At 33.5% G+C, this 27,213-nt stretch overlaps 1 long non-coding RNA gene and 1 pseudogene across 1 annotated transcript; one reads left to right on the top strand and one right to left on the bottom strand.

Annotated features, from left to right (window-relative positions):
- Positions 1-4,558: 4,558 nt before the first annotated feature.
- On the top strand, positions 4,559-13,796 carry LOC120180788 (annotated as a pseudogene).
- Positions 9,880-13,331, bottom strand: LOC120180797. Its single transcript, XR_005521709.1, has 3 exons — positions 13,248-13,331; positions 13,201-13,204; positions 9,880-9,988 (listed from the first exon to the last, which is right to left on the bottom strand). It is a non-coding gene; the product is annotated as an uncharacterized LOC120180797 (long non-coding RNA).
- Positions 13,797-27,213: the final 13,417 nt, after the last annotated feature.

Raw genomic sequence — 27,213 nt, 5'->3', positions numbered from 1 at the left:
AGCCTTGGTCAACTCTTGGAAAAATGATACGAAGTGGAGATGAATAATCTCTCCCTTGCTATAAAAAATAAAGATGGAGAATTAATTGCTCAAGTCGATATGACTTGAAATCGTCTCTTTACTATTGACATCGATTCGGGAGAAGTCAAGTGCATGAAGATGACAATTAAAGACGATTCATGGTTATGACATTTATGATATAAACATCCTAGTTTTTCGAGCTTGAAGTTGTTATCAAAGGAAAATATGGTTCAAAGACTGCGAAAGATCAATCCTCCAAATCAATTATGTAAGACATGCATCAAAGGAAAACAACATAGAAAAAGCTTTGAAGTTGATAGATCTTGGCGAACACGAAGACCTTTGGATATAGCTGGTCTTTTTGGCATACAGTCACTTGGTGAAAACATGTACTACCTAACTTTTATTGATACTTTTAGTAGAAAGAGTTGGATTTATATTTTGAGAGAAAAATTAGAAGCACTAAATAAATTGAAAGAATTCAAAGCAATGATGGAAAAGCAAAATGGAAAAAAAATTAAAAATACTCATATCTGATAAAGGAAGCAAGTATACAACAGCTTTATTTGAAGATTTCTGCAAAAAGCACGACATTATCCATCAACTGACTATTAGATACACACCTCAACAAAATGGAGTCGTAAAAAGAAAGAATCGCACAATCTTTGACATTGCGAGGATAATGTCCAAAATCCTTCTTTCTTTCTTTTTTGACATGTTACCTCCTAATGGTCAAGTCTTGTTGGTTACTAATGAATAAATTAAGTTAAAAAAATGCTTGTTTGAGATTAAACAGTTGCTAGAGACCCTTAGGTGGTGTTTACTTTTACTGTGCAAGGTCTGCAAACCTCTTATGTCTGTGCTGTACAGACCACGCGCAGACATTGGGCTTCGCAGACCGTTTGTTTTTTTAGAAGACAAAAGCTCTTCTAACGTCTGCGCGAGGTCTTCTTGGTGCATACATGGTTTTATATCTTCAAAGGTCTTCAAACATCTTCAAAGGTATTCAAACATCTTCAAAGAAATTAAAATTATTTAAATCTATTTTAAAATTTTATTTTAAAATATGGATTGATTTATTTTAAAATATGGATTGATTTATTTTAAAATATGGATTGATTTATTTTAAAACATGAAAAAACTTATTTTAAAATATGAATTGATTTATTTTAAAATATGGAAAAATTTATTTTAAAATATGGATTGATTTATTTTAAAATATGAAAAAAAATTATTTTAAAATATGGATTGATTTATTTTAAAATATGGAAAAATTTATTTTAAAATATGGATTGATTTATTTTAAAATATGAATTGATTTATTTTAAAATATGGATTGATTTATTTTAAAATATGGATTGATTTATTTTAAAATATGGATTGATTTATTTTAAAAAATTTATTATTGTAGTTGTATGGATTATTTAAATTTCAGTATTATAAAACTAAAATTATTTAAATTTCAGTATTGCAAAACTCTTTTAAGTTTAAAAAATCAGTTTATTTATATTTCAGTTTATTTTAGCAGTCTGCAGACGTTAAAAAACAAACAATCTTCTTCTTGCAGACTGCAGACTTTTGGTCCATCTCTTCTGCTACAGATGCCTGCAGATGTAGTCCGCATACTGCAGACCTTTTACCTCTGTAAAAACAAACACCACCTTAGCTTGCATTCTAACAACTGATCCTTTTAGAGTAAGAGTCTTAATCTCTTTTTAATGATGTTTGATTCTCTTATTATTTCAGCTTCCTACAAAGCTAGTTATATGTCGCTAAACTTGTCCAACACCACCAAACCAACCCCTTGTCTAGGCCAACCCTTTGTGAAAAAAGAGACAACGTAGGGCAAATGTTTGGGAGTCTCATTGTTTTGTCATTAAGAAACAATCTCAAACCATCAACCTTTCCTAGACCAAAATCATTTTAATGAACAATTAATACCATAGCATTCATTGCTTGCTGCTTTCGTTTCATGCATGAAAAAGAAAAACATGTATTAGGGGTGAACTTTAGGTAAGATATCTTATATTTCTTTTGTAATTCAACCTAATTAGTTATCCAATTATCCCAAGAAATGTCTTTTTCTATAAATCCCCAATCCCTTTGATAATTTCTTCCTTAATTAGGCATTTACTTGTTAGCAAATTATTATCAGTCGAATTCATTTAAAAAAATAGGCATAATGATAATTTAGTTTAATATTATTTCTTTATCAAATTAATCTTTATTTTTTTAGTTAAATTTAAAATAATAAATATTTTTTATTAAAAGCTTATTTTTTTAATGACTTTGTAACGAAAGCTCACGTGATATTCTATATATACGTCCTACTGATATAACAATATTCATCTTATATGTTATATCAATAGATAATTTAACTTTATAAACTGCATGAAGTATGTATGGGTTATTATGTGAGATGCATGTCAATGATGTTAAAATTTTAATATTTTAATTAATATATGTACTCAGAAATAATTGTTTGACTCTTTTTTAAAAAAATTTAAAACTACATTTAAATAAAAAAAATACCAGGACTGTAGTAATAAAATAAATTAATGGTAAATTGAGATATTTAAGTAACAAATGGAATCTCCCAATACTAATTTGACATAATTTCAAATTCAAAATATTAGGTCTTGAATATTTAGTTTTAAAAAATAAGTACACGACAAAATTTAGGTATTAAAATTCAAAAAAATTCCCCATTATAAAACAGAAGAAAACAATCAATAATGATTAATTAATAGTAAAAGAGACATGGACCCATTGGTTCTGGGCCAGATAGCAATCAATCTTTATTACGTAAAATCAAACTAAACTTTAATTAATCACTACTTAACCAACTTCCTCTCAAATTTAAGAAAGTGGTAATCTCGTAATATATGGAAAAGCGAGAGGCAATTTTACGAGCCTTGATATCCGTTTTTCTTTTTGAATTTTTTCAAAATGACTTTATTATTAGAAAAAATAACTTAAGTGACCGAAAATATCTTATAATATATGATTTTAATCATTTTTTTGGGTTTGTAAAAATAAACAACTAATTCGCAACACGAAAGTCAAATTCACAACACAGTTTTCGAATTCGCAACAAGAATTTACATTTCGCAACACGAATTTGTCAAATTCGCAACTCAAATTCGGATTTTGCAACTCGAATTCGCCAATCTCGCAACTCAATTTTACTGCATTTACCTATATAGGTAATTATAAACCAATGCTTTGATGTAAGTTACAGAATTTAAGTTACATATTGTAACAAAATAACAAAAAAAGAAAAATATTTTTCAAAATAATAATTTTAATGTTTTTTTAATAATATCATGTATATATTTTTAAATTGAATTATTAACAAAACCGGTAAAAAATGATCGAAAACATCATTATTTTGATCGGTTATAATTACCTATATAGGTAAACTCGGTAAAATTGAGTTTCGAAATTGGCGAATTGGAGTTGCGAAATAGGAATTCGAGTTGCGAAATCCGGTAAAATTGAATTATTAACAAAACCGGTAAAAATGATCGAAAACATCATTATTTTGACCGGTTATAATTACCTATATAGGTAAACTCGGTAAAATTGAGTTTCGAAATTGGTGAATTGGAGTTGCGAAATAGGAATTCAAGTTGCGAAATCCGAATTCAGGTTGCGAATTTGAAAACTGAGTTGCGAAATCCGGTAAAATTGAATTATTAACAAAACCGGTAAAAATGATCGAAAACATCATTATTTTGACCGGTTATAATTACCTATATAGGTAAACGCGGTAAAATTGAGTCCGAAATTGGCAAATTAGAGTTGCGAAATCGGAATTCGAGTTGCGAAATTTGAATTTGAGTTGCGAAATCCGATAAAATTGAACTATTAACAAAACCGGTAAAAAATGATCGAAAATATCATTATTTTGACTGGTTATAATTATCTTTATAGATAAACGTGGTAAAATTGAGTTGCAAAATCGGAATTCGAGTTGTGAATTTGAAAACTGAGTTGCGAAATCCAGTAAAATTGAATTATTAACAAAACCGATAAAAAATTATCGAAAATATCATTATTTTGACCGGTTATAATTACCTATATAGGTAAACGAGGTAAAATTGAATTGTGAAATTGGCGAATTCGAGTTGCGAAATCGGAATTCAAGTTGCGAAATCTGAATTTGAGTTGCGAATTTGAAAACTGAGTTGTAAATTTGACAAATTCGTGATGCAAATTCGAAAATTGTGTTGTAAATTTGGCTTTCGTGTTGCGAATTCGAAATTGAGTTGATAATTCGTTGTTTATTTTTACAGACCAAAAAAATTTGATTAAAATTATATATTATAAGGTATTTTCGATCATTCAATTTATTTTCTCTTATTTTTACCTGACATTTATAACGGTTGGATATAATCCATCGACGTCGTTAAGCTAACATTTCTCCGACCTAATTGCCGTCCCATCACAGTTAAATCCATACTAACACCGTGAAAAAGCTCCAAGCTTGAGGCGCCCTTTTTTCTTTCTCAAGCCTTTCATGCTTATTTAAAAGGGGAATAAAAAAAGATCCTTGTCTATCCAAAATCGCCGCCCTTTGATTGTCGTTTCAACTCGCCGGCCTGACTCATCACTGTAAGTTTTTACATAAGCATTTCCGTCGCCGATTCTCTTTTTTCACGTTCTCCATACCTGGTCGTTTCGATCCGAATCTATGCATAAATATGTGCTTTCTATTTAAAAATAATTTTCTTTTTACATTCCCCAAAGTGTTCATTCAAATGAATTTCAGCTTTTCTTCCGTCACAGTGTATTCATCCAAAGAAACGTAATAGATGCATTTATGTCTTGCAGTAATACTACGTCACTTTCACTGAATCATAATAGCTCGTTGTAGTTAAAAAGTGCTTCGAATCACACAATCGTTAGAGCTCTCTGCAATGGAGTCTTCACAACATCAAAGAAGAGGAGGATTGGTGCCGCGATCTCCGTCGCAAACTCCACGTTCGAACGATAATTCGGTGCGAGATCTGCGATCAGGTGATTCCAATTCAAGTTCCAAACATGATAAGAATAAAGGCGTTAACGTTCAGGTCATTTAACGTTGTAGGTCATTCTTTTCTCCCTACTTTTCTGTTAATTATTTAATTAACTGGATAAGATTAATGATATAAATTTGATTGTTTCCCGTAGGCCGTTGAGTGCAGATGAAATGAGAATACATACACCAGTGGTGATATCGTGTAATGAAAGTAGACGAGAAGTTTGTACTGTACAGAATATTGCTAATAAGCAAATTGATAGGACCTTTCTTTTTGACAAGGTTTCATTTTTTGTTTTATTTGAAAGGTGTGTAAGGATTTGATATATTGAGTGACGATTTATAGTGTTGGAGGATTGTTTGTTATAGGTTTTTGCTCCATCTTCCCAGCAAAAGGAGTTGTTTGAATTGGCTGTCTCTCCAATTGTGAATGAAGTTCTCGAGGGTTATAATTGCACTGTCTTTGCATACGGTCAGACGGGAACTGGTAAGACTTACACAATGGAAGGAGCAAGGAAAAAGGTTCACTTTTTCTGTTCTATTTTAATCCTAATTTTCAGAATTGGTTTATAAATCATGGCTTTGTTTTTTCTTGTTTTAAATTTTTAGGTGAAACTTTTGATTTCTGCAGAAGGGGGACTTTCCAAGTGATGCTGGTGTTATTCCCAGAGCTGTCAAACAAATTTTTGATATATTAGAAGCTCAGAGTGCTGAATATAGTATGAAAGTTACATTTCTAGAGCTTTACAATGAGGAAATAACAGATCTTTTGGCACCAGAGGAAACTACAAAATTCATTGATGATAAATCTAAGAAACCCATTGCTCTTATGGAAGATGGAAAAGGGGGAGTTTTTGTCAGAGGCTTGGAAGAAGAGCTAGTAACTACTGCTAATGAAATTTACAAAATCTTGGAAAAAGGTTCTGCTAGAAGGTGCACGGCTGAGACTCTACTTAACAAGCAAAGTAGTCGATCTCATTCTATATTTTCTATTACAATTCACATCAAAGAGTGCACACCAGAGGGGGAAGAGATGATTAAATGTGGAAAGCTAAATCTTGTTGACCTTGCTGGTTCTGAGAATATTTCACGTTCTGGGGCGCGAGAGGTATTGCAATTTGCATCACCACCCTTCGTGTATAATTTTCTTTCTTTGCAAAGATTGTAGTTTGATGTTATCTATATTAGGATATTTGAATGTTTTTAAGTATTGATCTCAAATAATCAAACTCTTACAGGGCAGAGCAAGGGAAGCTGGAGAGATTAATAAAAGCTTGCTCACTCTTGGTCGTGTTATCAATGCGCTTGTTGAGCACTCAGGTCATGTTCCATATGGGTATAACTTATTGAAGGTGTAATTTCTGATGAGCACTTGCTTGTGTTTTGGGTAGGATTTATAAAATACATTTACAAATGGCAGAGATAGCAAACTTACGAGGCTGTTGAGGGATTCATTGGGAGGAAAAACAAAAACATGCATAATTGCCACAATATCACCATCCATCCATTGTCTGGAAGAAACACTCAGCACTCTAGATTATGCACATCATGCCAAGAATATCGAGAACAAACCAGAGGTCAGTCGATCAGCCATCAGTATCACCTTTTGAACTTTCTGTTGCCAAATTATTTTACATGATAAAGATGAATTTGCCCCGTTTCTTACAATACGAAGTTGAATGATTTATTCTCCTTGCAACTTACTGATATAATTGAATTTGTTATTATTACAGATTAACCAGAAGATGATGAAATCTGCTTTAATGAAGGATTTATATTCTGAAACTAACCGCCTGAGGCAAGGTAGCCGACTGTTCCTTTTTTTTTGCCAGGAAAACTTAATTTCCCCACTATTCATTGGTTCTTATATGTGATATTTTTTGCTTCCCTTTTTTATGCTTTATCAGAGGTGTATGCTGCCAGAGAAAAAAATGGAATTTATATTCCACGAGACCGTTATTTCCTTGAAGAAGCAGAGAAAAAGGTTGGATTCTGACAATATGATTGAATGGTAGAAATATTTTTGTCTCAGTTTCATGTTGCATTGCATTACTAATATATGATAAAACTTTTACATCAGGCTATGGCTGAAAAAATAGAGCGTATGTAACTTGTGTCAGAATCTAAGGAGAAGGTACATTTCATCAGAATCAAAACAAATATTTCTGATTTAAGATTTAGAGGCAAGCTAAATGTTCCTTCTTTACTTTTGAGCAGCAAATTACTGATCTTCAGGAACTGTACAATTCACAGCAATTGTTGACTGCAGATTTAAGTGACAAACTTGAGAAGACAGAGGTATTACAGTTTTGCATGGTCAACTTAAAAATGTCATGTTTGCTATTTTCTTCTCTTATATACTGTGTCAGAACTGAACTCTGATTTTCGTTTTTTCAGAAAAAACTGGGGCAAACTGAAAATGCATTGTTTGATCTTGAGGATAAACATAGACAAGCAAATGCAACTATTAAAGAGAAGGAATTTTTAATATCTAATCTCCTTAAATCTGGTGAGTTGAAATATCCTTAGCCGATTATTTGGTCTTGAGTGATTTTTCTCTGCTCTTTCATTTTCTTCATTTAATGTTTTTTATACAAGCAATTTTGTACTTTTCTGATAATGGAAAATGTATAAAATATCTTTATTGTTTTCTCTAGTTTGAAATCATGCCAGTATATGTGATAGTTTCTGATATTAAATATGCCCTTTGCTAATTTTTCAGAGAAAGCACTTGTTGAGCATGCTTTTGGACTACGAGCAGAGCTGGAAAATGCTGCTTCAGATGTCTCAGATTAGTTTGCCAAGATCGGTTAGTACTTAGGATCCTTCAGAGTGCACATTGTTTTGGCATGGTTGTTCTATGTTGTAATGATTTATTCTTTTATGCTCTTTGGTTTTCAGAAAGGAAGGATAAAATTGAGGATGGAAATAAAGCACTTATCCAAAGGTTCCAGTCCCAGTTGACCCAGCAGCTTGAAATCTTGCATAAAACGGTGGCAGCTTCTGTGACTCAACAAGAGCAGCAACTGAAAGACATGGAGGAAGATATGCAGTCCTTTGTATCAACAAAATCAGGGGTATGGTTCCAAAGGTCACCTTTGAAGCATAATCCAGGACTTGATTGATAGTTCTCTAATAGCTTTACTTGTTTATAACTGAAGGCTACGGAAGAACTTCGAAGAAGGTTGGGGAAGTTGAAGGACACATACGGTTTGGGTATCATAGCTTTGGACAATATAGCTCAAAAGCTTTGGACATATCTGAAGTTTCTAAGCACTCACATGACCTAGAAGATGTAAGCAGTACTAAGATAACTTGTTTTTTAGTGAACCCTTTTGTACTTACTCTGCTTATTAAGTTGTTTACAATGGCTCAGCTCTTCAAAGGAATTGCTTCTGAAGCTGATGCATTACTTAATGACCTTCAAAGTAGTCTTTACAAGCAAGAAGAGAAGCTGGCTGCATTTGCGCTACAGCAGCGCGAGGTCTGTAATTTATTGATTCATGTCTCCGCTAACCTGTAACTGAAAGGTGTTAATAGTAGATTCACTTCTTTCTATATGATAATATACAGACACATTCCAGGGCAGTAGATAATGCAAGGTCAATTTCTAAAATAACAGTGAATTTCTTTGCGACTTTAGACATGCAGGCATCCAAACTCACCAAAATTGTGGAAGAAGCACAAACCTCAAATGACAACAAACTGTCTGAGTTTGAAAAGAAGTTTGAGGTTGTTTATTGTTCTTGATACTGATATAAGTGCATTTGACTAAAATGCCCGTTACAGTTAAAACTAATACACTGTGTTACCCTTTCAAAAAAAAATACACTGTTACACGTAGGAATGTGCCGCTAATGAAGAAAAGCAATTGCTACAAGAGGTGGCAGAGCTGCTTGCAGATTCTAGTGCTAGGAAGAAAAACTGGTACTTGTATATATTGCTTCTGACCTTGATAGTCTTATTGAAAGTTTTTTATTGATGATTGATAACATTTTCCAGGGAATAAATTCCTTTTATTATTCGCTTTAGGTCCAAATGGCGGTCCATGATCTGCTGGAGAATATAACTAGCAAAACGACTGAACGGCAGAAAGAAATGTCTATTTTGCAAGAGTCCACTTCTGTTGTTAAAACGGAATGGAAGACTCGCATGGAAAGCACAGAATCCCACTATGTTGAAGATGTTTCTGCAGTAGAATGTGGAAAGAAAGACATGGAAGATATTCTTCAAAACTGGTACTGGTTGTTTTCATGATGATGATGCATTAAATATATTTTTCCTTGATATTAGATCTCGGCTTTGATGGTTTTTCCCCCTATTGAACATTTTACGAAATTGCTTTGCAGTTTGAAGCAGACAAAAATGAGTGCTCGGCAATGGAGGAATGCTCAGGATTCCCTTCTTAGCCTAGAAAAGAGAAATTTTGATTCCGTGGATTCCATTGTTAGGTATGCTACTCGCTCAGGGTTATGTTGCTTGAACTCGTCATTTTTCCTCAAATGTTGGTATTCAACACCCATATCCGACATAAAAAAGACCAAGTGAATATGGCTATATCCAACAATTGCACTCATGTCGGAGTTACATAGGCCTCAAAGTATCTTAGAAAATTCAGATGTAGATCACTTACAATTCTTCTTTGCTTCTATTCAATCAGTGGTGGGATGGAAGCAAATCGGATATTCAGTGATCAATTTTCTTCCACTGTGTCCACTGCTCTTGAAGATGTAGACACAGAAAACAACAGTTGCCTAACATCCATCGACCGTAAGTATCTTGATTTGTCGAAACAAACCAAAATTTTGGATATTACAAAGAAACTATAAACTGATAAAAAAAGCCTTGTGCAGATTCATTACAACTCGACCGTGATGCTTGCGGGAACATGAATTCCATGATATTTCCTTCTTGTGATGATTTGAGAAACCTGAAAGGTGGTCACTGTTAGAAATATAATATAATAGAATGTTAGTTGGTATTGAGTTAGTCAAAGTTAACTGAGTTTGTTAAAGGTTGGTTAGTTTGTTAGATCAAGTTGTTAAACTTGGTTTAGTGGTGCTATGTAAGTGATGTTTGTAATGGGTTAAAGACTCAAGTATTTTGTATTTCATTTCTTCACATTTAGTAAACAGAGTTGCCTCTTTCACAGCTTCTCATCTTCATTGACTGTCATTTACCTTCCTTCATCTTCGGGTTATTATGTCTCTTTTCTCACATGGTATCATTCGCTAAAAAGATCCTGACACCATTTTTTGCCGCTGTTGCACCATCGGACTCCTTTCTCTCACGCAGTTACTGCCACAGTGAGATTGCTATTCCACCGTCATTGACAGTGCTGCTGTTTCGATCATTAAGCGCCACTCCTGCATCAACTAGCTACTTTATTCTTCCTTGACATCGATTTTTCTGTCGGCAGTTTCGAATGTGAATCAGTTTCACTGTCGGAATTCATCTTTTGATGAGTGTGACTGGTGATGTGTTCTTAGTTTTTTGGCTTGATAAATATCTGATTTTCGTTCTTGATAGTGTGGTTTCATCAATTGTTTGCTAATGGTTGGTGTTGTTATAGTTTCCCACGCTATCTGTCACTTTGATTCCTGGTTGTTCTGCGCTTCTCTGCTTCAATTGAGCTTGCTGAATAATCATGCATTTTGAACGATTCAATTGATCCTATAGTGTTTGGTAAGTGACAAGGAAATTGTAGTTTTTTTTGTGTGCATGCCTCCAATGTGTTCGACTAAATGCTTCAGTGATGTTACTGTGAGTCCAATTCTTTGCTGTCGTTGAGGACAAGTTTTGTTATGTGTTGCATTGCTTGTTGGAAACTAGTGTTATAAGTTGATGTTGAATAATGGCCGTTGGTACGATGTTGCTTTGCTCAGCTATTGACATTTTAGTTTCTACAGTGACTGTTATTTCTTCTCCAAAGTTTGACATAGAACTTGAAAGCTTAACAGCTAAGTTACCATAGAAGAAAATATCTGGGGAGAGTCAAGTGTTTAACAACCTTGTTCTCCTTAACCAGACAAAATAGGGTGTTTTCTTGCTCAAGAGAAGCTTCAGATTACACTCGGGAGCTTGTAGCTTAACAGCCTTGCTTCCAATAAAAATATTTACCAAATAAGTGAAGAAGAATGACAGTAAAGATGAAGAACAAGGGAAAAAAACAGTTAAAGAAAAGATAGCTGAAGAAAGCTTCTTTCAACGAAAAAAAAATTGTTCAGTGTACATGAATTCTAGCTCACAGTTCTAACTCTCTAGGCTTGCAACATTGTTCGATCAACTCTCAAATCACAAAGTGAATTTCAAGAAGGGCGTAGAAGCAAGGTGAATAAAGGAAAAACAAGAAGAAGACACTATTTTCTTTTGGATGCCATGCTAATTTCCCCCCCCCCCCAAGAAGATCAAGAAGAAGAAGCAGAAAGAATGTTAGAAATATAATAGAATAAAATGTAATTAGTTAGTATTTAGTTAGTCAAAGTTAACTGAGTTTGTTAAAGGTTGGTTAGTTTGTTAGATCAAGTTGTTAAACTTGGTTTAGTGGTGCTATATAAGTGATGTTTGTAATGGGTTAAAGACTCAAGTATTTTGTAATTCATTTCTTCACATTTAGTAAACAGAGTTGCCTCTTTCACAGCTTCTCATCTTCATTCACTGTCATTTACCTTCCTTCATCTTCGGGTTATTATGTCTCATTTCTCACATGGTATCATTCGCTAAAAAGATCCTGATACCATTTTTTGCCGCTGTTGCACCATTGGACTCATTTCTCTCACGCAATTACTGCCACAGTGAGATTGCTATTCCACCATCATTGACAGTGCTGCTGTTTCGATCATTAAGCGTCACTCCTGCATCAACGAGCTACTTTATTCTTCCTTGACATCGATTTTTCTGTCGGCAGTTTCGAATGTGAATCAGTTTCACTGTCGGAATTCATCTTTTGATGAGTGTGACTGGTGATGTGTTCTTAGTTTTTTGGCTTGATTAATATTTGATTTTCGTTCTTGATAGTGTGGTTTCATCAACTGCTTGCCAATGGTTGGTGTTGTTATAGTTTCCCACGCTATCTGTCACTTTGATTCCTGGTTGTTCTGCGCTTCTCTGCTTCAATTGAGCTTGCTGAATAATCATGCATTTTGAACGATTCAATTGATCCTATAGTGTTTGGTAAGTGAAAAGGAAATTGCAGTTTTTTTTGTGTGCATGCCTCCAATGTGTTCGACTAAATGCTTCAGTGATGTTACTGTGAGTCCAATTCTTTGCTGTCGTTGAGGACAAGTTTTGTTATGTGTTGCATTGCTTGTTGGAAACTAGTGTTGTAAGTTGATGTTGAATAATGGCCATTGGTACGATGTTGCTTTGCTCACCTATTGACATTTTAGTTTCTACAGTGACTGTTATTTCTTCTCCAAAGTTTGACATAGAACTTGAAAGCTTAACAGCTAAGTTACCATAGAAGAAAATATCTGGGGAGAGTCAAGTGTTTAACAGCCTTGTTCTCTTTAACCAGACAAAATAGGGTGTTTTCTTGCTCAAGAGAAGCTTCAGATTACACTCGGGAGCTTGTAGCTTAACAGCCTTGCTTCCAATAAAAAGATTTACCAAATAAGCGAAGAAGAATGACAGTAAAGATGAAGAACAAGGGAAAAAAACTGTTAAAGAAAAGAGAGCTGAAGAAAGCTTCTTTCAACGAAAAAAAAATTGTTCAGTGTACATGAATTCTAGCTCACAGTTCTAACTCTCTAGGCTTGCAACATTGTTCGATCAACTCTCAAATCACAAAGTGAATTTCAAGAAGGGCGTAGAAGCAAGGTGAATAAAGGAAAAAGAAGAAGAAGACACTATTTTGTTTTGGATGCCATGCTAATTTCCCCCCCCCCCCAAGAAGATCAAGAAGAAGAAGCAGAAAGAATGTTAGAAATAAAATATAATAGAATGTAATTAGTTAGTATTGAGTTAGTCAAAGTTAACTGAGTTTGTTAAAGGTTGGTTAGTTTGTTAGATCAAGTTGTTAAACTTGGTTTTGTGGTGCTATATAAGTGATGTTTGTAATGGGTTAAAGACTCAAGCATTTTGTAATTCATTTCTTCACATTTAGTAAACAGAGTTGCCTCTTTCACAGCTTCTCATCTTCATTCACTGTCATTTACCTTCCTTCATCTTCTGGTTATTATGTCTCCTTTCTCACAGTCACTACCACAAAATTGTAGAAATTACAGAGAATGCAGCGAAATGTCTGGAGGATGAATACATGGTAAAAGTCATCAAGACTCGTACTAGCTCTTACTATTGTTAGACAAATGTCCAATGGCGTTACGCCTGAGATTTATGCTGTAACATGCTTGTTGATGGTTAATGTTTTAAGTCACAGGTGGACAAGCCGTCTTGCTCCACTCCAAGGAAGAGGTCATTCAACCTTCCGAGTGTTTCATCGATTGACGAACTCAAAACTCCTCCGTTCGAGGAGTTATTGAAGTTGTTTTGGGAAGCAAAATCTGCAAAACTAGCTAATGGAGATGTAAAACATATGTTAGCAGCCTATGAAGCAGCCCAAGCCTTGAAAGACTCTAGACTTCCACTCACCACTATTAACCAGAGACATTTTGAGAAAAACAAATAGAATTTAAAAAAAAATGTGTACAGATTCAGAATCCGTATCTCGATGAACTCCAACTCTTTCACTTTTCTTGTATTTCATTAATTGTTTGCTTGTTTAAGGAATTCCACTGGGTGCAGGAAATATCCCATATACACACTAAATCAGATTATTTTTATTTTCCTTTTTTTTTCTTTTGCGGGAAATATTGACGTTGTTTGTAGAACATGAATTAATTTAATTTTACCATAGTAAATTTTGCAGAATATAGACTTTGAACACAAAAATAAAACAATTGAAGTGTATATTTTTTCTATAAATTAAACCACCTTAACGAATTATTCAAAAATATATAAACGCGCAGTTTATTTTTATCAAAATTAAATTAACATGAGTAATCATACAAAAAATAAAACAAATTAATCTATGATTAAAAAAAGGATATAAAAATCTCAACCCAACAATGACATGACATAATACTTTAGAAGAAAAACAATGCTTAAAAAAACCAAAACCATGCTGAAGATCAGGATAAGGCATTTACAAGAGGAAGTATATGAAAAATAAGCACATAAAGCAATTGTATTAATCAACGAATTCTCGGCAATGCAGAATACGGCATATTACTAGGGGTGAAAAAAACTGACCCTACCTGTAAAATTGACTGAAACGACTTGAGTTAAAACTGTTTTTGATTTGCGCTGTGACGATTCGAAATCGACTTGAGTCGGAACTGGTGTTGACCTAAACCCGAGTTGGACCTGGAAATTGTGGATATGAACCCGACCTGCATCTGACCTGAGAACGACCTGAACCCGAATTGAACCGAAAATATGATACCCGAACCCGAACTGCATCCGACTGATATGAACTCGAACCCGAGATTGACCTGGTAAATATCTGGTATTACCCGACCTGTTTTTAAACTAACCTATTTTTAAACTAACATGTTTTTAACCTGACTCGTAAATGATCCGACTTGTTAATGACCTGATCTGATATTTACCTGACTTATATATTATCATGGACAAAATTATAAGATTTTAATAAAATTATGAGGTTTTTTAGTTTATGATGTAATTAAAAAAATTAATATGATTACTTTTTAAATGTTATAATAAAATATTTATTATGATAATTAAATTAATAAATAGACCTATTATATAAAATTATTTAATAAAATAATAAAATTATTTAAATATAAATTAGATAAAACATGATTAATAATGAAAAGGAAAATTAATATAGTTTAATTTATATAAATTATATAGTTTAATTTATATAAAAAATAATATTAATAATGAAAGTATTTATTATGTAATATATATTAACGTTTTACATTATTAATATAAAAAATTTTGACAATACATTAGTTTACATAGGCCCAATACATAAGTCCACTCTTTTATTACAAATATATATGCATTAGTGCTAGTCCATTTACATTAAGGTTTATGATTTATTGTTTACTGTTTATGGTTTAAAGTTTAGGATTTAGGATTTCTATAAACTATATATTTTATTCCTTTATATAGTTTATGCATAGTGTTTCTATAAACTATATAAGTAATTTACTTTATATAGTTTATATATATATACTATACATGGTTTATACATACATATTATATAAAATTATTTAATAAAATTATTAAAATGTAAATTTATAAAACATGATTAATTAGGTGTTAAATAATTAGTATGTCACATTGCATATTATATGGTTTATAAATAGTAGTACATGTCATATTAATTTCATTTGCATAATTAGTATTTTAGTTGCATGTTAGGTTAATTCACATTAATAGACTATTTATTTTGTTGTTATGAATAAATAATAATAAAACAAAAAAATAAGTTCATTTGCAATATTGCTAGTCCATTTACATTAGTTTACATAGGCCCAATACATAAGCCCACTCTTTTATTACAAATATATATGTATTAGTGCTAGTCTATTTATATTAGGGTTTAATGTTTAGTGTTTAGGGTTTAGGGTTTAAAGTTTAGGATTTAGGGTTTCTATAAAACTATATAGTTTATATAGTTTAGGGTTTATGCATAGTATTTCTATAAACTATATAAGTAATTTACTTTATATAAACTATATATATATATATATATAGTTTATATATACTATACTTGGTTTATACATATATATTATATAAAATTATTTAATAAAATTAATTAAATAATTTAAATGTAAATTATATAAAACATGATTAATTAGGTGTTAAATAATTAGTATGTCACATTGCATATTATATGGTTCATAAATAGTAGTACATGTCATATTAATTTCATTTGCATAATTAGTATTTTAGTTGCATGTTAGGTTAATTCACATTAATAGCCCATTTATTTTGTTGTTATGAATAAGTAATAATAAAACCCAAAAATAAGTCTATTTACATTAGTGCTAGTCCATTTACATAGTTTACATAGGCTCAATACATAAGCTGTAACACCCCCAACCCGTATCTGACCCGGATCCGAGTCCGATGTGTAACATTGGCTTTTCAAAACTCTGTTCTTTACAAATTCTGTAAAATCTTAAATTATCATTTAAGAAAATGGGTACTTCATATAATAATTACAATCAAATTGTTTCTTCAAAACCGATCTGTAACACCCCAATTTAGGGGGTAAAATTTAAGAAATTATAAAGTGGTGAATTTAATTGGAATTTTGGAAGGAAATTGAGGATTAAATTGTAAAATTTCAAAGTTGACAGGCCATTTTAAGAAGTGCAAAAAGTTCAGTGGCTAAACTCATAGTTTAACCATTTTTCTTTAGGAGAGAATTATAAACTCTCTCCCCGTGTTGCAGATGGCATTTTTCCAGTTTTCCTCTTCCCTTAACCCCTCTTTGAACTCCGATTTATTCACCGTCCGGCGTCCGTTTGACGAACCGAAACCACCATCGTGTTCGTTGTCGACCGAGGAATAAAATCCCTCAAACCTTTCGTCATGAATCATCGTCGTTCGTCGTTAATTTCAGTCAGAAGTATCGTCAGTAATAACTCAATTTCAATTGGTTTTTCGTCGATTCACGACGATCCGATGATCCGTTTACGACACCTCCCACACCATCGTGTTCCTTGCATCATTTCGAGTCTGCCGGTGTCATCCTTGGTCTCCGTTGATGGCTGCGTGTGAGGAGATGAAGCGGTCAAAGTTTCCGATTCGTTGAAATCGAGCACTTCACCGTTCAAAATTGTGAACAGAGCTTTGTAAGTGCCTCGAAATCGCTTAAAATAATTTTTAGGATTTTTTCGGGAATTTTCCGACACCATAGCACTGTTCATGCGCCCCCACACGCCGCCACTACGCGTGGGGAAGGGAGAAATGACTGGTTTGACAGGTTTTGGAGCTGTTTTGATCGGTTTGATCGGTTTCAACCCGACCCGTTTACCCGACCCGACCCGTTGACCCGTTGACCGGTGTTGACCAAAGTTGACCAAAACTTTGACGGGATTTGACCAGACATTAAACAACCTTTGACTTTGACCGAGTATACCTATCTTGAAATTTTTTGACGTTCCAAATCCGATTCCGCAGTCCATTTTTCGAAATTCGGATCCAAAGGCCTCGAAATTGCCAGTCAAACCCGTTGACTTTGATTTTGACCGAAAATTTCAAATTTTCGAAAAGTCATATTTTATGCTTTCGACGTCCTGAATCCGAATTCGAAGATCGTTTCGCCAAATTCGAACCCGGTAAGCTGTTTTTCACTGATTTATCATCTGATTCGATCTGTTTTTCAGAATTAAGCTCTGTTTTTTATGTAATTTCTTTTGGTATGGATCCGAGGAAATATTGGAAGATGATTTCAAGATTGAGGGCGTTCGAATGAAATTTTATGGTCGATCAGTATTGCATGAAAATCGAGGTAATACTTTACTACCTCTTTATGCTTTATAGAACATGTTGGTATTGGTAAATGCATGAATGGAAATGTTTAGTCTCATATGTGTAATTAATGAAGATCTATACTTGATACGAATACGGTAGCAAGTAGGTAATTGAATATAGCTCAAATGACTATTATAAGAAATTGGAGGACAGTTGAAATTAAATTACAAGTTCTGGAATTAAGTGATAAAAGAATCAACCATCGATATGTAGATTTAAGTGATAAAAGAATCAGCCATGGATATGTAGATTATAATTTATCTCATTAAAGGTACTTAGATGATAAATTATGAGAATATTTCGATTAGGTAAAATTATGAAATTACCCTTATGTTGGAAAATGATAAGTATTGTCCCCGGAAGTGGATTAATAATCTGAAAAGAATTATTGATATGATAAAACTATTGATGTGCATAAGAAATGTTAGTTTTACTTGGAAATTATGGATAACAGGTTTTTAACCCCAAGAGGGTTTATGCTAGATACTAGAAGTCTTTTAAGGAATCATTTCAAGATCAAAGAATGTTCGAGGAAGCAATTAATCATAGGATCTCTATATTATATTATTTTCATTAAGAGCTAATATCGAAATTATCTGGTTATGAAATTACAAAAATGCCCTTGAGAGATAAAATAGTCTTAGTTGACTCTGAATGAGAAAGTACTGTAAGAATTTGTACTTAACTCAATTAAGTACGAATTTAATTGTTAAGATCATGTCTTTGTACAGAAAAATTCATGATATTCCGTTGGTAAAAATCTGAGAAGGCACTTGACCCAAAAATATCTGAGTAATGAGTAAATACTTGAAGAATAATTTATCGGGGTATTCTAGAGTCAGAATTATTCGAAATGACTGAAATAAATAATAAGATTGAATTTAATAGTAAGATCAGACGGAAGAAAAGGATTAAAATACACTGAATTTGTAAAATGACCAAAATACCCCTGTAATAGAAATGACCCAAGAATACCACCAAGCTTAGGAATGATTGGATATCCTCGAGCTCTGAAATGAATAGAATAAAACTGAACACCAAAATTTCCAAAATACCCTTATGGCCTATATTAAGTAAATGTTTTAGATTAAATAAGGAATCCAAATAAGCATAGGTGTTGAACTACCTTTAAAAGTTATGGAACACAACTTAAGTGAGCCGATCAACCTTAATGATATGTCAGTACCTAAACGGCATAAATATTACTTGAATGCGTGTTTGTCAACTCAAGTTTGGCTCGATGATAATTCTGGAAGTATTCAGCTCAGCTCAACTCTAGATCGCATTCAGCACTAAAAATTGGATATTTGTTCGACAAATCAACCACAAAGACTAAATTAAACTGAACAAAAGTACAATATGTATCCGAAATTCAGAAACGTCTGAATTACACTAAAAAACCCCAAAGTAACTGGAATAGACTTGACTGCTAAATAAGCTAAGTAACCTCAATGATTGAGGATTAAGTAAGTGAATTGGATAAGTCTGGAAATTCTGATGAGCTTATAAGATGTACTATCCTTATAGAACATGAATTACAAATCAAGCACGTCAGTATTTCATGATATCGTTGAAGCATGGAAATGAAATAAAGACCATTTGAAGATCTATTCAGCGATGATTCTGAAGATGATCTATGGACAAGAATTTGTGGTATTAAAGAGTAAATACCCTAGAAGGAAAATGAATTGACCAGTCGACATAGATTGTTAAGGTTATGAATCTTCGTTCTCAAGTTGTTCGATTATCCGATCAATTGACATGGATGTAAAGGATTCTGAATACCCTTCTGATTACGTACAACTTCTGAAAACTGTCCGAATAAGATATGATCCTGATAATTCACATTCTGAATAACTGATGATTCCGTCAGTTAATGAACTTTTCTAATAATATTTCTAACTTCCGGTATTTTATCGGTATACCGAAAATCCTTGTTTCTCTGTCTGCTAAGATTATTTAGTGCCTCTGAATAATATCTGTAAACTCTAGTGTGTTCCCTAATCATATAAATATTTTATCTGATTTCTGACTTGAATTCTGTTCTGATACATTACCTGAATTATGTTCTGATTTCTGATCTGGATTCTTTTATGATATCTGATCTGAATTCTATTTTGATTTCTGATATCTCCGTTTACCAACGGAGAAATGTTTTATCTGGGTGGTTTATTGTTGGAGGAAGATTATCTGCATGCTTCTCAGCTTGTGCTCAAGGCCTCAATGGTTGTGCGGGGTGTATGGTTCCGGGGAACCTACACAAACAGATTGTGAAAGGATAGGGGTGTATATATATGTTTTAAAATAAAAATTTGTATATTTTTACTGGTTTTACGGGAACACACTAGATAATCTATTCTGATCTCCTGAACTCAGTCATTCGAAATATTTATCTGAACTGAAAGCTCATTGTATGTTACCATCTGAAATATCAGTAGGATCTCTGATCAGCATAAAAATCTGCACATGTTCGGAAACAATAAGAAAACATATGTTTATCTGTTTCTGCACGTTCTTCAGCATCATCTGTTAGTTCTGTATTAATGAGATTTCCGAAGCTCACTCTATTACTCAACATTGCAGGTTAAACGAATTGTACCAGTGCAACTATCGTCATCAGTAAGGGAGTTCTTCCGGTGTTGTTTCTAGAGTACGATACATGTGATTAGGGGGCATGTAATTGTATTTTGTTTTATATGTGAGTCTGAAAATCTATTTTAATTTTACATACCGATTAATGATTTTATGAATTTACATGTTTTGATAAAAAGTTTTAAATTTTCCACTATTTTTACAGTGGGTCGCTCCGGTGGCCCTAATGTGACTTCCCGAATCGGATCGGGTTACCCGTATCGGTCTGGGGGTTACATTTAGTGGTATAAGAGCTATGGTTTGAGTCAAAACTTTTCAAGATAGACCGGCCGATCGAATTTCAAAATATGTCTGATCAGTACATGCCCCTAGACTACAATCGTACCTCTCTGAACCAGAACTCCAAGGTTGAGTCCCTATCTGTAACAAGTAAACCGAAGTTTTTATCCGTTAAGGCTATACTTGTATAAAAAAGAGTACCAGTAACATCTGTCTAAAAGTTGTAAAGTACCTCACGAGCCATGTGAGAGTTATTCATATGAGAAATTTTGGCCCGACACCGAAAATGAAATTGGGATATGCTACTGCTCTATGAGCCTATTCTTATGACAAAGATTGAATTGATTACTTAAGGAAATTTTCTCGGATTCTTTTATTGAAATAAGGAAATTTTTGATAAGAAGGTATGCTCAACTGGTTAAGGATTAGTGGAGGATCCATATTTCTAAAAGAGCTACATGAAAGATCTGAAAGAACTGATGGAAGTTTTATTTTTGCAATTATGTGACATGAATGAATTTCGAGGACGGAATTCTTTTAAGGATGGGAGAATTGTAACACCCCAATTTAGGGGGTAAAATTTAAGAAATTATAAAGTGGTGAATTTAATTGGAATTTTGGAAGGAATTTGAGGATTAAATTGTAAAATTTCAAAGTTGACATACCATTTTAAGAAGTGAAAAAAGTTCAGTGGCTAAACTTATAGTTTAACCATTTTCTTTAGGAGAGAATTATAAACTCTCTCCCCGTGTTGCAGATGGCATTTTTCCAATTTTCCTCTTCCCCTCAACCCCTCTTTGAACTCCGATTTACTCACCGTCTGGCTTCCGTTTGATGAACCGAAACCACCATCGTGTTCGTTGTCGACCGAGAAACAAAACCCCTCAAACCTTTCGTCGTGAATCATCGTCGTTCCTTGTTAATTTTAGTCGGAAGTATCGTCGGTAATAACTCAATTTCAATTGGTTTTTCATCGATTCACGACGATCCGATGATCCGTTTACGACACCTCTCGTACCATCGTGTTCCTTGCATCGTTCCGAGTATGCCAGTTTCATCCTTGGTCTCCGTCGACGGCGGCGCGTGAGGAGGTGAAGCGGTCAAAGTTTCCGATTCGTTGAAATCGAGCACTCCACCGTTCAAAATTGTGAACCGAGCTTTGTAAGTGCCTCGAAATCGCTTAAAATATTTTTTAGGAATTTTTTCAGGAATTTTCCGACACCGTAGCACTATTCACGCACCCCCACTGCGCGAGGGGAAGGGAAAAATGACATGTTTGACCGGTTTTGGAGCTGTTTTGACCGGTTCCAACCCGACCCGAGTCGTTGACCGGTGTTGACCAAAGTTAACCAAAACTTTGACGGGCTTTGACCGGGCATTAAACGACCTTTGACTTTGACTGAGTATACCTATCCTGACATTTTTCGACGTTCCAAATCCGATTTCGTTGTCCGTTTTTTGAAATTTGGACTCGAAGGCCTTGAAATTGCCAGTCAAACCCGTTGACTTTGTTTTTGACCCAAAATTTCAAATTTTCAAAAAGTCATATTTTATGCTTTCGACGTCATGATTCCGAATTCGAAGTCCATTTCACCAAATTCGAACCCGGTAAGCTATTTTTCACTGATTTATCATCCGATTCGATCCGTTTTTCAGAATTAAGCTATGTTTTTATGTAATTTCTATTGGTATGGATCCGAGGAAATATTGGAAGATGATTTCAAGATTGAGGGCGTTCGAATGGAATTTTATGGTCGATCAGTATTGCATAAAAATTGAGGTAATACTTTACTACCTCTTTATGCTTTATAGAACATGTTGGTATTGGTAAATGCATGAATGGAAATGTTTGGTCTCATATATGTAATTAATGAAGATCTACACTTGATACGAATACCGTAGCAAGTAGGTAACTGAATATGGCTCAAATGACTATTATAAGAAATTGGAGGACAGTTGAAATTAAATTACAAGTTCAAGAATTAAGTGATAAAAGAATCAGCCATCGATATGTAGATTTAAGTGATAAAAGAATCAGCCATGGATATGTAGATTATAATTTATCTCATTAAAGGTACTTAGATGATAAATTATGAGAATATTTCGATTACGTAAAATTACGAAATTACCCTTATGTTGGAAAATAACAAGTATTGTCCCCGGAAGTGGATTAATAATCTGAAAAGAATTATTGATCTGATAAAACTATTGATGTGCATAAGAAATGTTAGTTTTACTTGGAAATTATGGATAACCGGTTTTTAACCCCAAGAGGGTTTATGCTAGATACTAGAAGTCTTTTAAGGAATCATTTCAAGATCAAAGAATGTTCGATGAAGCAATTAATCATAGGATCTCTATATTATATTATTTTCGTTAAGAGCTAATATCGAAATTATCTTGTTAAAAAATTATGAAAATGCCCTTGAGAGATAAAATAGTCTGAGTTGACCCTGAATGAGAAAGTACTTTGAGAATTTGTATTTAACTCAATTAAGTATGAATTTAATTGTTAAGATCATGTCTTTGTACAGAAAAATTCATGATATTCCGTTGGTAAAAATCTGAGAAGGCACTTGACCCGAAAATATCCGAGTAATGAGTAAATACTTGAAGAATAATTTATCGGGGTATTCTGCTGTCAAAATTGTTCGAAATGACTGAAATAAATAATAAGATTGAATTTAATAGTAAGATCAGACGGAAGAAAATGATTAAAATACACTGAATCTGTAAAATGACTAAAAAAACCCTATAATAGAAATGACCCAAGAATATCACCAAGCTCAGGAATTATTGGATATCATCGAGCTCTGAAATGAATAGAATAAAACTGAACACCAAAATTTCCAAAATACCCTTATGGCCTATATTAAGTAAATGTTTTGGATTAAATAAGGAATCTAAATAAGCATAGGTGTTGGACTACCTTTAAAAGTTATGGAACACAGCTTAAGTGAGCCGATCAACCTTAATGATATGTCAGTACCTGAACGGCATAAATATTACTTGAATGCGTGTTTGTCTACTCAAGTTTGGCTCGATGATAATTCTGGAAGTATTTAGCTCAACTCAACTCTAGATCGCATTCAGCACTAAGAATTGGATATTTGTTCGATAAATCAACCACAAAGACCGAATTGAACTGAACGAAAGTACAATATGTATCCGAAATTCAGAAACGTCTGAATTAAACTGAAAACCCCAAAGTAACTGAAATAGACTTGACTGCTAAATAAGCTAAGTAACCTCAATGACTGAGGATTACGTAAGTGAATTGGATAAGTCTGGAAATTCTAATGAGTTTATAAGATGTACTGTCCTTATGGAACATGAATTACAAATCAAGCACGTCAGTATTTCATGATATCGTGGAAGCTTGGAAATGAAATAAAGACCATTGGAAGATCTATTCAGCGATGATTCTGAAGATGATATATGGACAAGAATTTGTGGTATTAAAGAGTAAATATCCTAGAAGGAAAATGAATTGACCAGTCGACATAGATTGTTAAGGTTCTGAATCTTCGTTATCAAGTTGTTCGATTATCCGATCAATTGACATGGATGTAAAGGATTCTGAATACCCTTCTGATTACGTACAACTTCTGAAAACTGTCCGAATAAGATATGATCCTGATAATTCACATTCTGAATAACTGATGATTCCGTCAGTTAATGAACTTTTCCAATAGTATTTCTAACTTTCGGTATTTTATCGGTATACTGAAAATCCGTGTTTCTCTGCCTGCTAAGATTATTCAGTACCTCTAAATAATATCTGTAAACTCTGGTGTGTTCCCTAATCATATAAATATGTTATCTAATTTCCGACTTGAATTATGTTATGATACATTACCTGAATTCTGTTATGATTTCTGATCTGGATTCTGTTATGATATTTGATCTGAATTCTATTTTGATTTCTGATATCTCCGTTTACCGACGGAGAAATGTTTTATCTGGGTGGTTTATTGTTGGAGGAAGATTATCTGTAGGCTTCTCGACTGTGTGCTCAGGGCCTCAATGGTTGTGCGGGGTGTATGGTTCCGGGGAACCTACACAAACAGATTGTGAAAGGATGATGGTGTATATATATATATGTTTTAAAATAAAAATTTGTATATTTTTACTGGTTTTACGGGAACACACTAGATAACCTATTCTGATCTCCTGAACTCAGTCATTCGAAATATTTATCTGAACTGAAAGCTCATTGTCTGTTACCATCTGAAATATCAATAGGATCTCCGATCAGCATAAAAATCTGTACATGTTCGGAAACAATAAGAAAACATATGTTTATCTGTATCTGTACATGTTCGGAAACAATAAGAAAACATATGTTTATCTGTATCTGCACATTCTTCAGCATCATCTGATAGTTCTGTATTATTGAACTTTGCGAAGCTCACTCTATTACTCAACATTGCAGGTTAAAAGAATTGTATCAGTGCAACTATCGTCATCAGTAAGGGAGTTCTTCTGGTGTTGTTTCCAGAGTACGGTATATGTGATTAGGGAGCATGTAATTGTATTTTATTTTATATGTGAGTCTGAAAATCTGTTTTAATTTTACATACCGATTAATGATTTTATGAATTTACATGTTTTGATAAAAAAAAATTAAATTTTCCGCTAATTTTACAGTGGGTCGCTCTGGTGGCCCTAATGTAACTTCCCGAATCGGATCGGTTTACTCGCATCGGTCTGGGGGTTACACGATATAAACATAATTTATATATATAACTTATAATAATTATATAGTTTATATGTATAGTTTATATATAAACTTATATTATATATATATTATATATTTTTTTCAATTTTTTAAATGAATGTAATTTATTATATTTTATTATTATTTCTTCACATTTTGCATTTATTTCGATTTAATCTTTTTTTTGTTTTTTTAATTTATTTCAATTTTAAGTCTTTCACTTTTATATGTATTCAATTTAGTCCTTAAATTTATATTTGCATCTTCATTTGGCCCATTGTTAGTTGTTATTTATAATTTTGTAATTGGCCCATAACTTTTTAAATGTGTTTAATTTAGTCATTTTTTTATATTAATTTAAACCTCACATTTTAAATTTATTTCGATTTAGTCCCTTACCTATGTGTGTTGTTTAGTTTATATTTTAAAATTTTATTTGTAATTTTACATTTCTTCAATTTTATCCTTAAATTTATATTTTTTACAAAATTGATCCATGGATATTTATTTTCTCTTAATTTACTCGAAATCATATACAATTACAACTTGCAATTCAACAATCACGAAAGATGACAAAATAATTAATCCAAAAATAAAAACGACCCGGCATGAACTCAATCTGTATCCGGTAAACATTCGACCTGAATTTTATTTGTCAATGATGTGACTCGATCTGAACGATATCCGACTGAAGTCCACCCGAACCTGAATTAACCTGGTCTTTATCTGCTTCGGACCTGAACTGTTTTTACCTGAACTGACATTGATCCGAACTGAAAATGACCTGACTTGAACCCGATCTAGATCTGGTGTCAAATCAACCTGAAAATAACCCGAACTGATTTGACCTGACCTGATCCCGATCTGGATATAGTGTCAAATTTACCTGACTTGACCTGTACCCGATTTTACCCGACCTGACAGGATCCGACTGAAACCTGAACGATTACCCGATTTTACATCCCTACATATTACAAAAGCCAAATTTGCATGTTTTATCAGCTCAGTTAACATATGTAAACTATATTCAAGAAATCGGAAAATACTTGTGAAACGCAAATATCCACATGTATTCTTGCTCTTGGGGGTATCTCATAAAATCACTTTCTAATCTACATTTTTGACTAGAAATCTCACTATACATGTGAAAAACTTTGAACAGGGCAAGTAACTGCACCTTCTACGCTCGGTGAACTTCAACCTCCAAAAATGTTGGTCTTTCACATCATCAGAAACTATCAGGTCGGGGAGTAGCACATTTAAAAGAATATGCAAACATAGTGATCTCTTTTATTTGAAGTTGCAATTATAAAAGCCATAAAATAGAACAGAATCCCCTTCATTATACTCGTAGCAGGGTGAACTGCACGCTTTGTGGAAGGGGAAAGCCACTGCCTTCCAATTGTCAACCAGTAGTCGGACCACTAACTCGAGTCTCAACCAAAACGAAAATATCTGGCCGGTTATCCCGGATATACTGACGAGTGGTACGGAGAAAGTTTTTTTGCCCACAACCCTGAGCATTCCAGATAGTAGCTTTCCAATCCATAACAAGAGATAACCGAGGTACTAGCATCATCAGTTAAAACGACCACTGAATGCTTAGAAGGATTCAGAGGAAATTGTGTTGAGTGACCTTTGCCTTGTCTGGCAGAAGAAGAATTCGTTCCAATAGAGGATGGGGGGGGGACGTATTTTAGAACTTAAAGAGATTCCTTAAGCTTTTCGAGTAACAAGGATATTCCTATTTTCTCTTGTAATTCATAGATAGGGTTGAATCTGGATGATGAAACGGTGGCTATGGAATTCTGGTTGACAGGCGCAGATGGAGCTTTCGGTTTTCGGTTTTCGGCGTTGCTTCTTGTCAACTACCATCCAAGGTCCAAAAGGTTCCTTAGGTTGGTCAGTCTGCATGGGCACTTCATTAGGGCATGGAACGTTTTGGACGTCAGAGGTGGGAGCAGCATGTTTATTCTTCGGGAAAATGTCTTTGGAGTGACCATAGATGTCACATTCAAAGCATACAACTGGAAGAGATTCGTACTCAACGATTTGGAGACTGCCA

Source organism: Hibiscus syriacus, unplaced genomic scaffold (assembly GCF_006381635.1).
Source record: "Hibiscus syriacus cultivar Baekdansim isolate YM2019G1 unplaced genomic scaffold, ASM638163v2 tig00003715_pilon, whole genome shotgun sequence".
Classification (NCBI taxonomy): Eukaryota; Viridiplantae; Streptophyta; class Magnoliopsida; order Malvales; family Malvaceae; genus Hibiscus; species Hibiscus syriacus.
The sequence above is the reverse complement of the archived record's forward strand: the minus strand, read 5'-3'. Positions and strand labels throughout refer to the sequence as shown.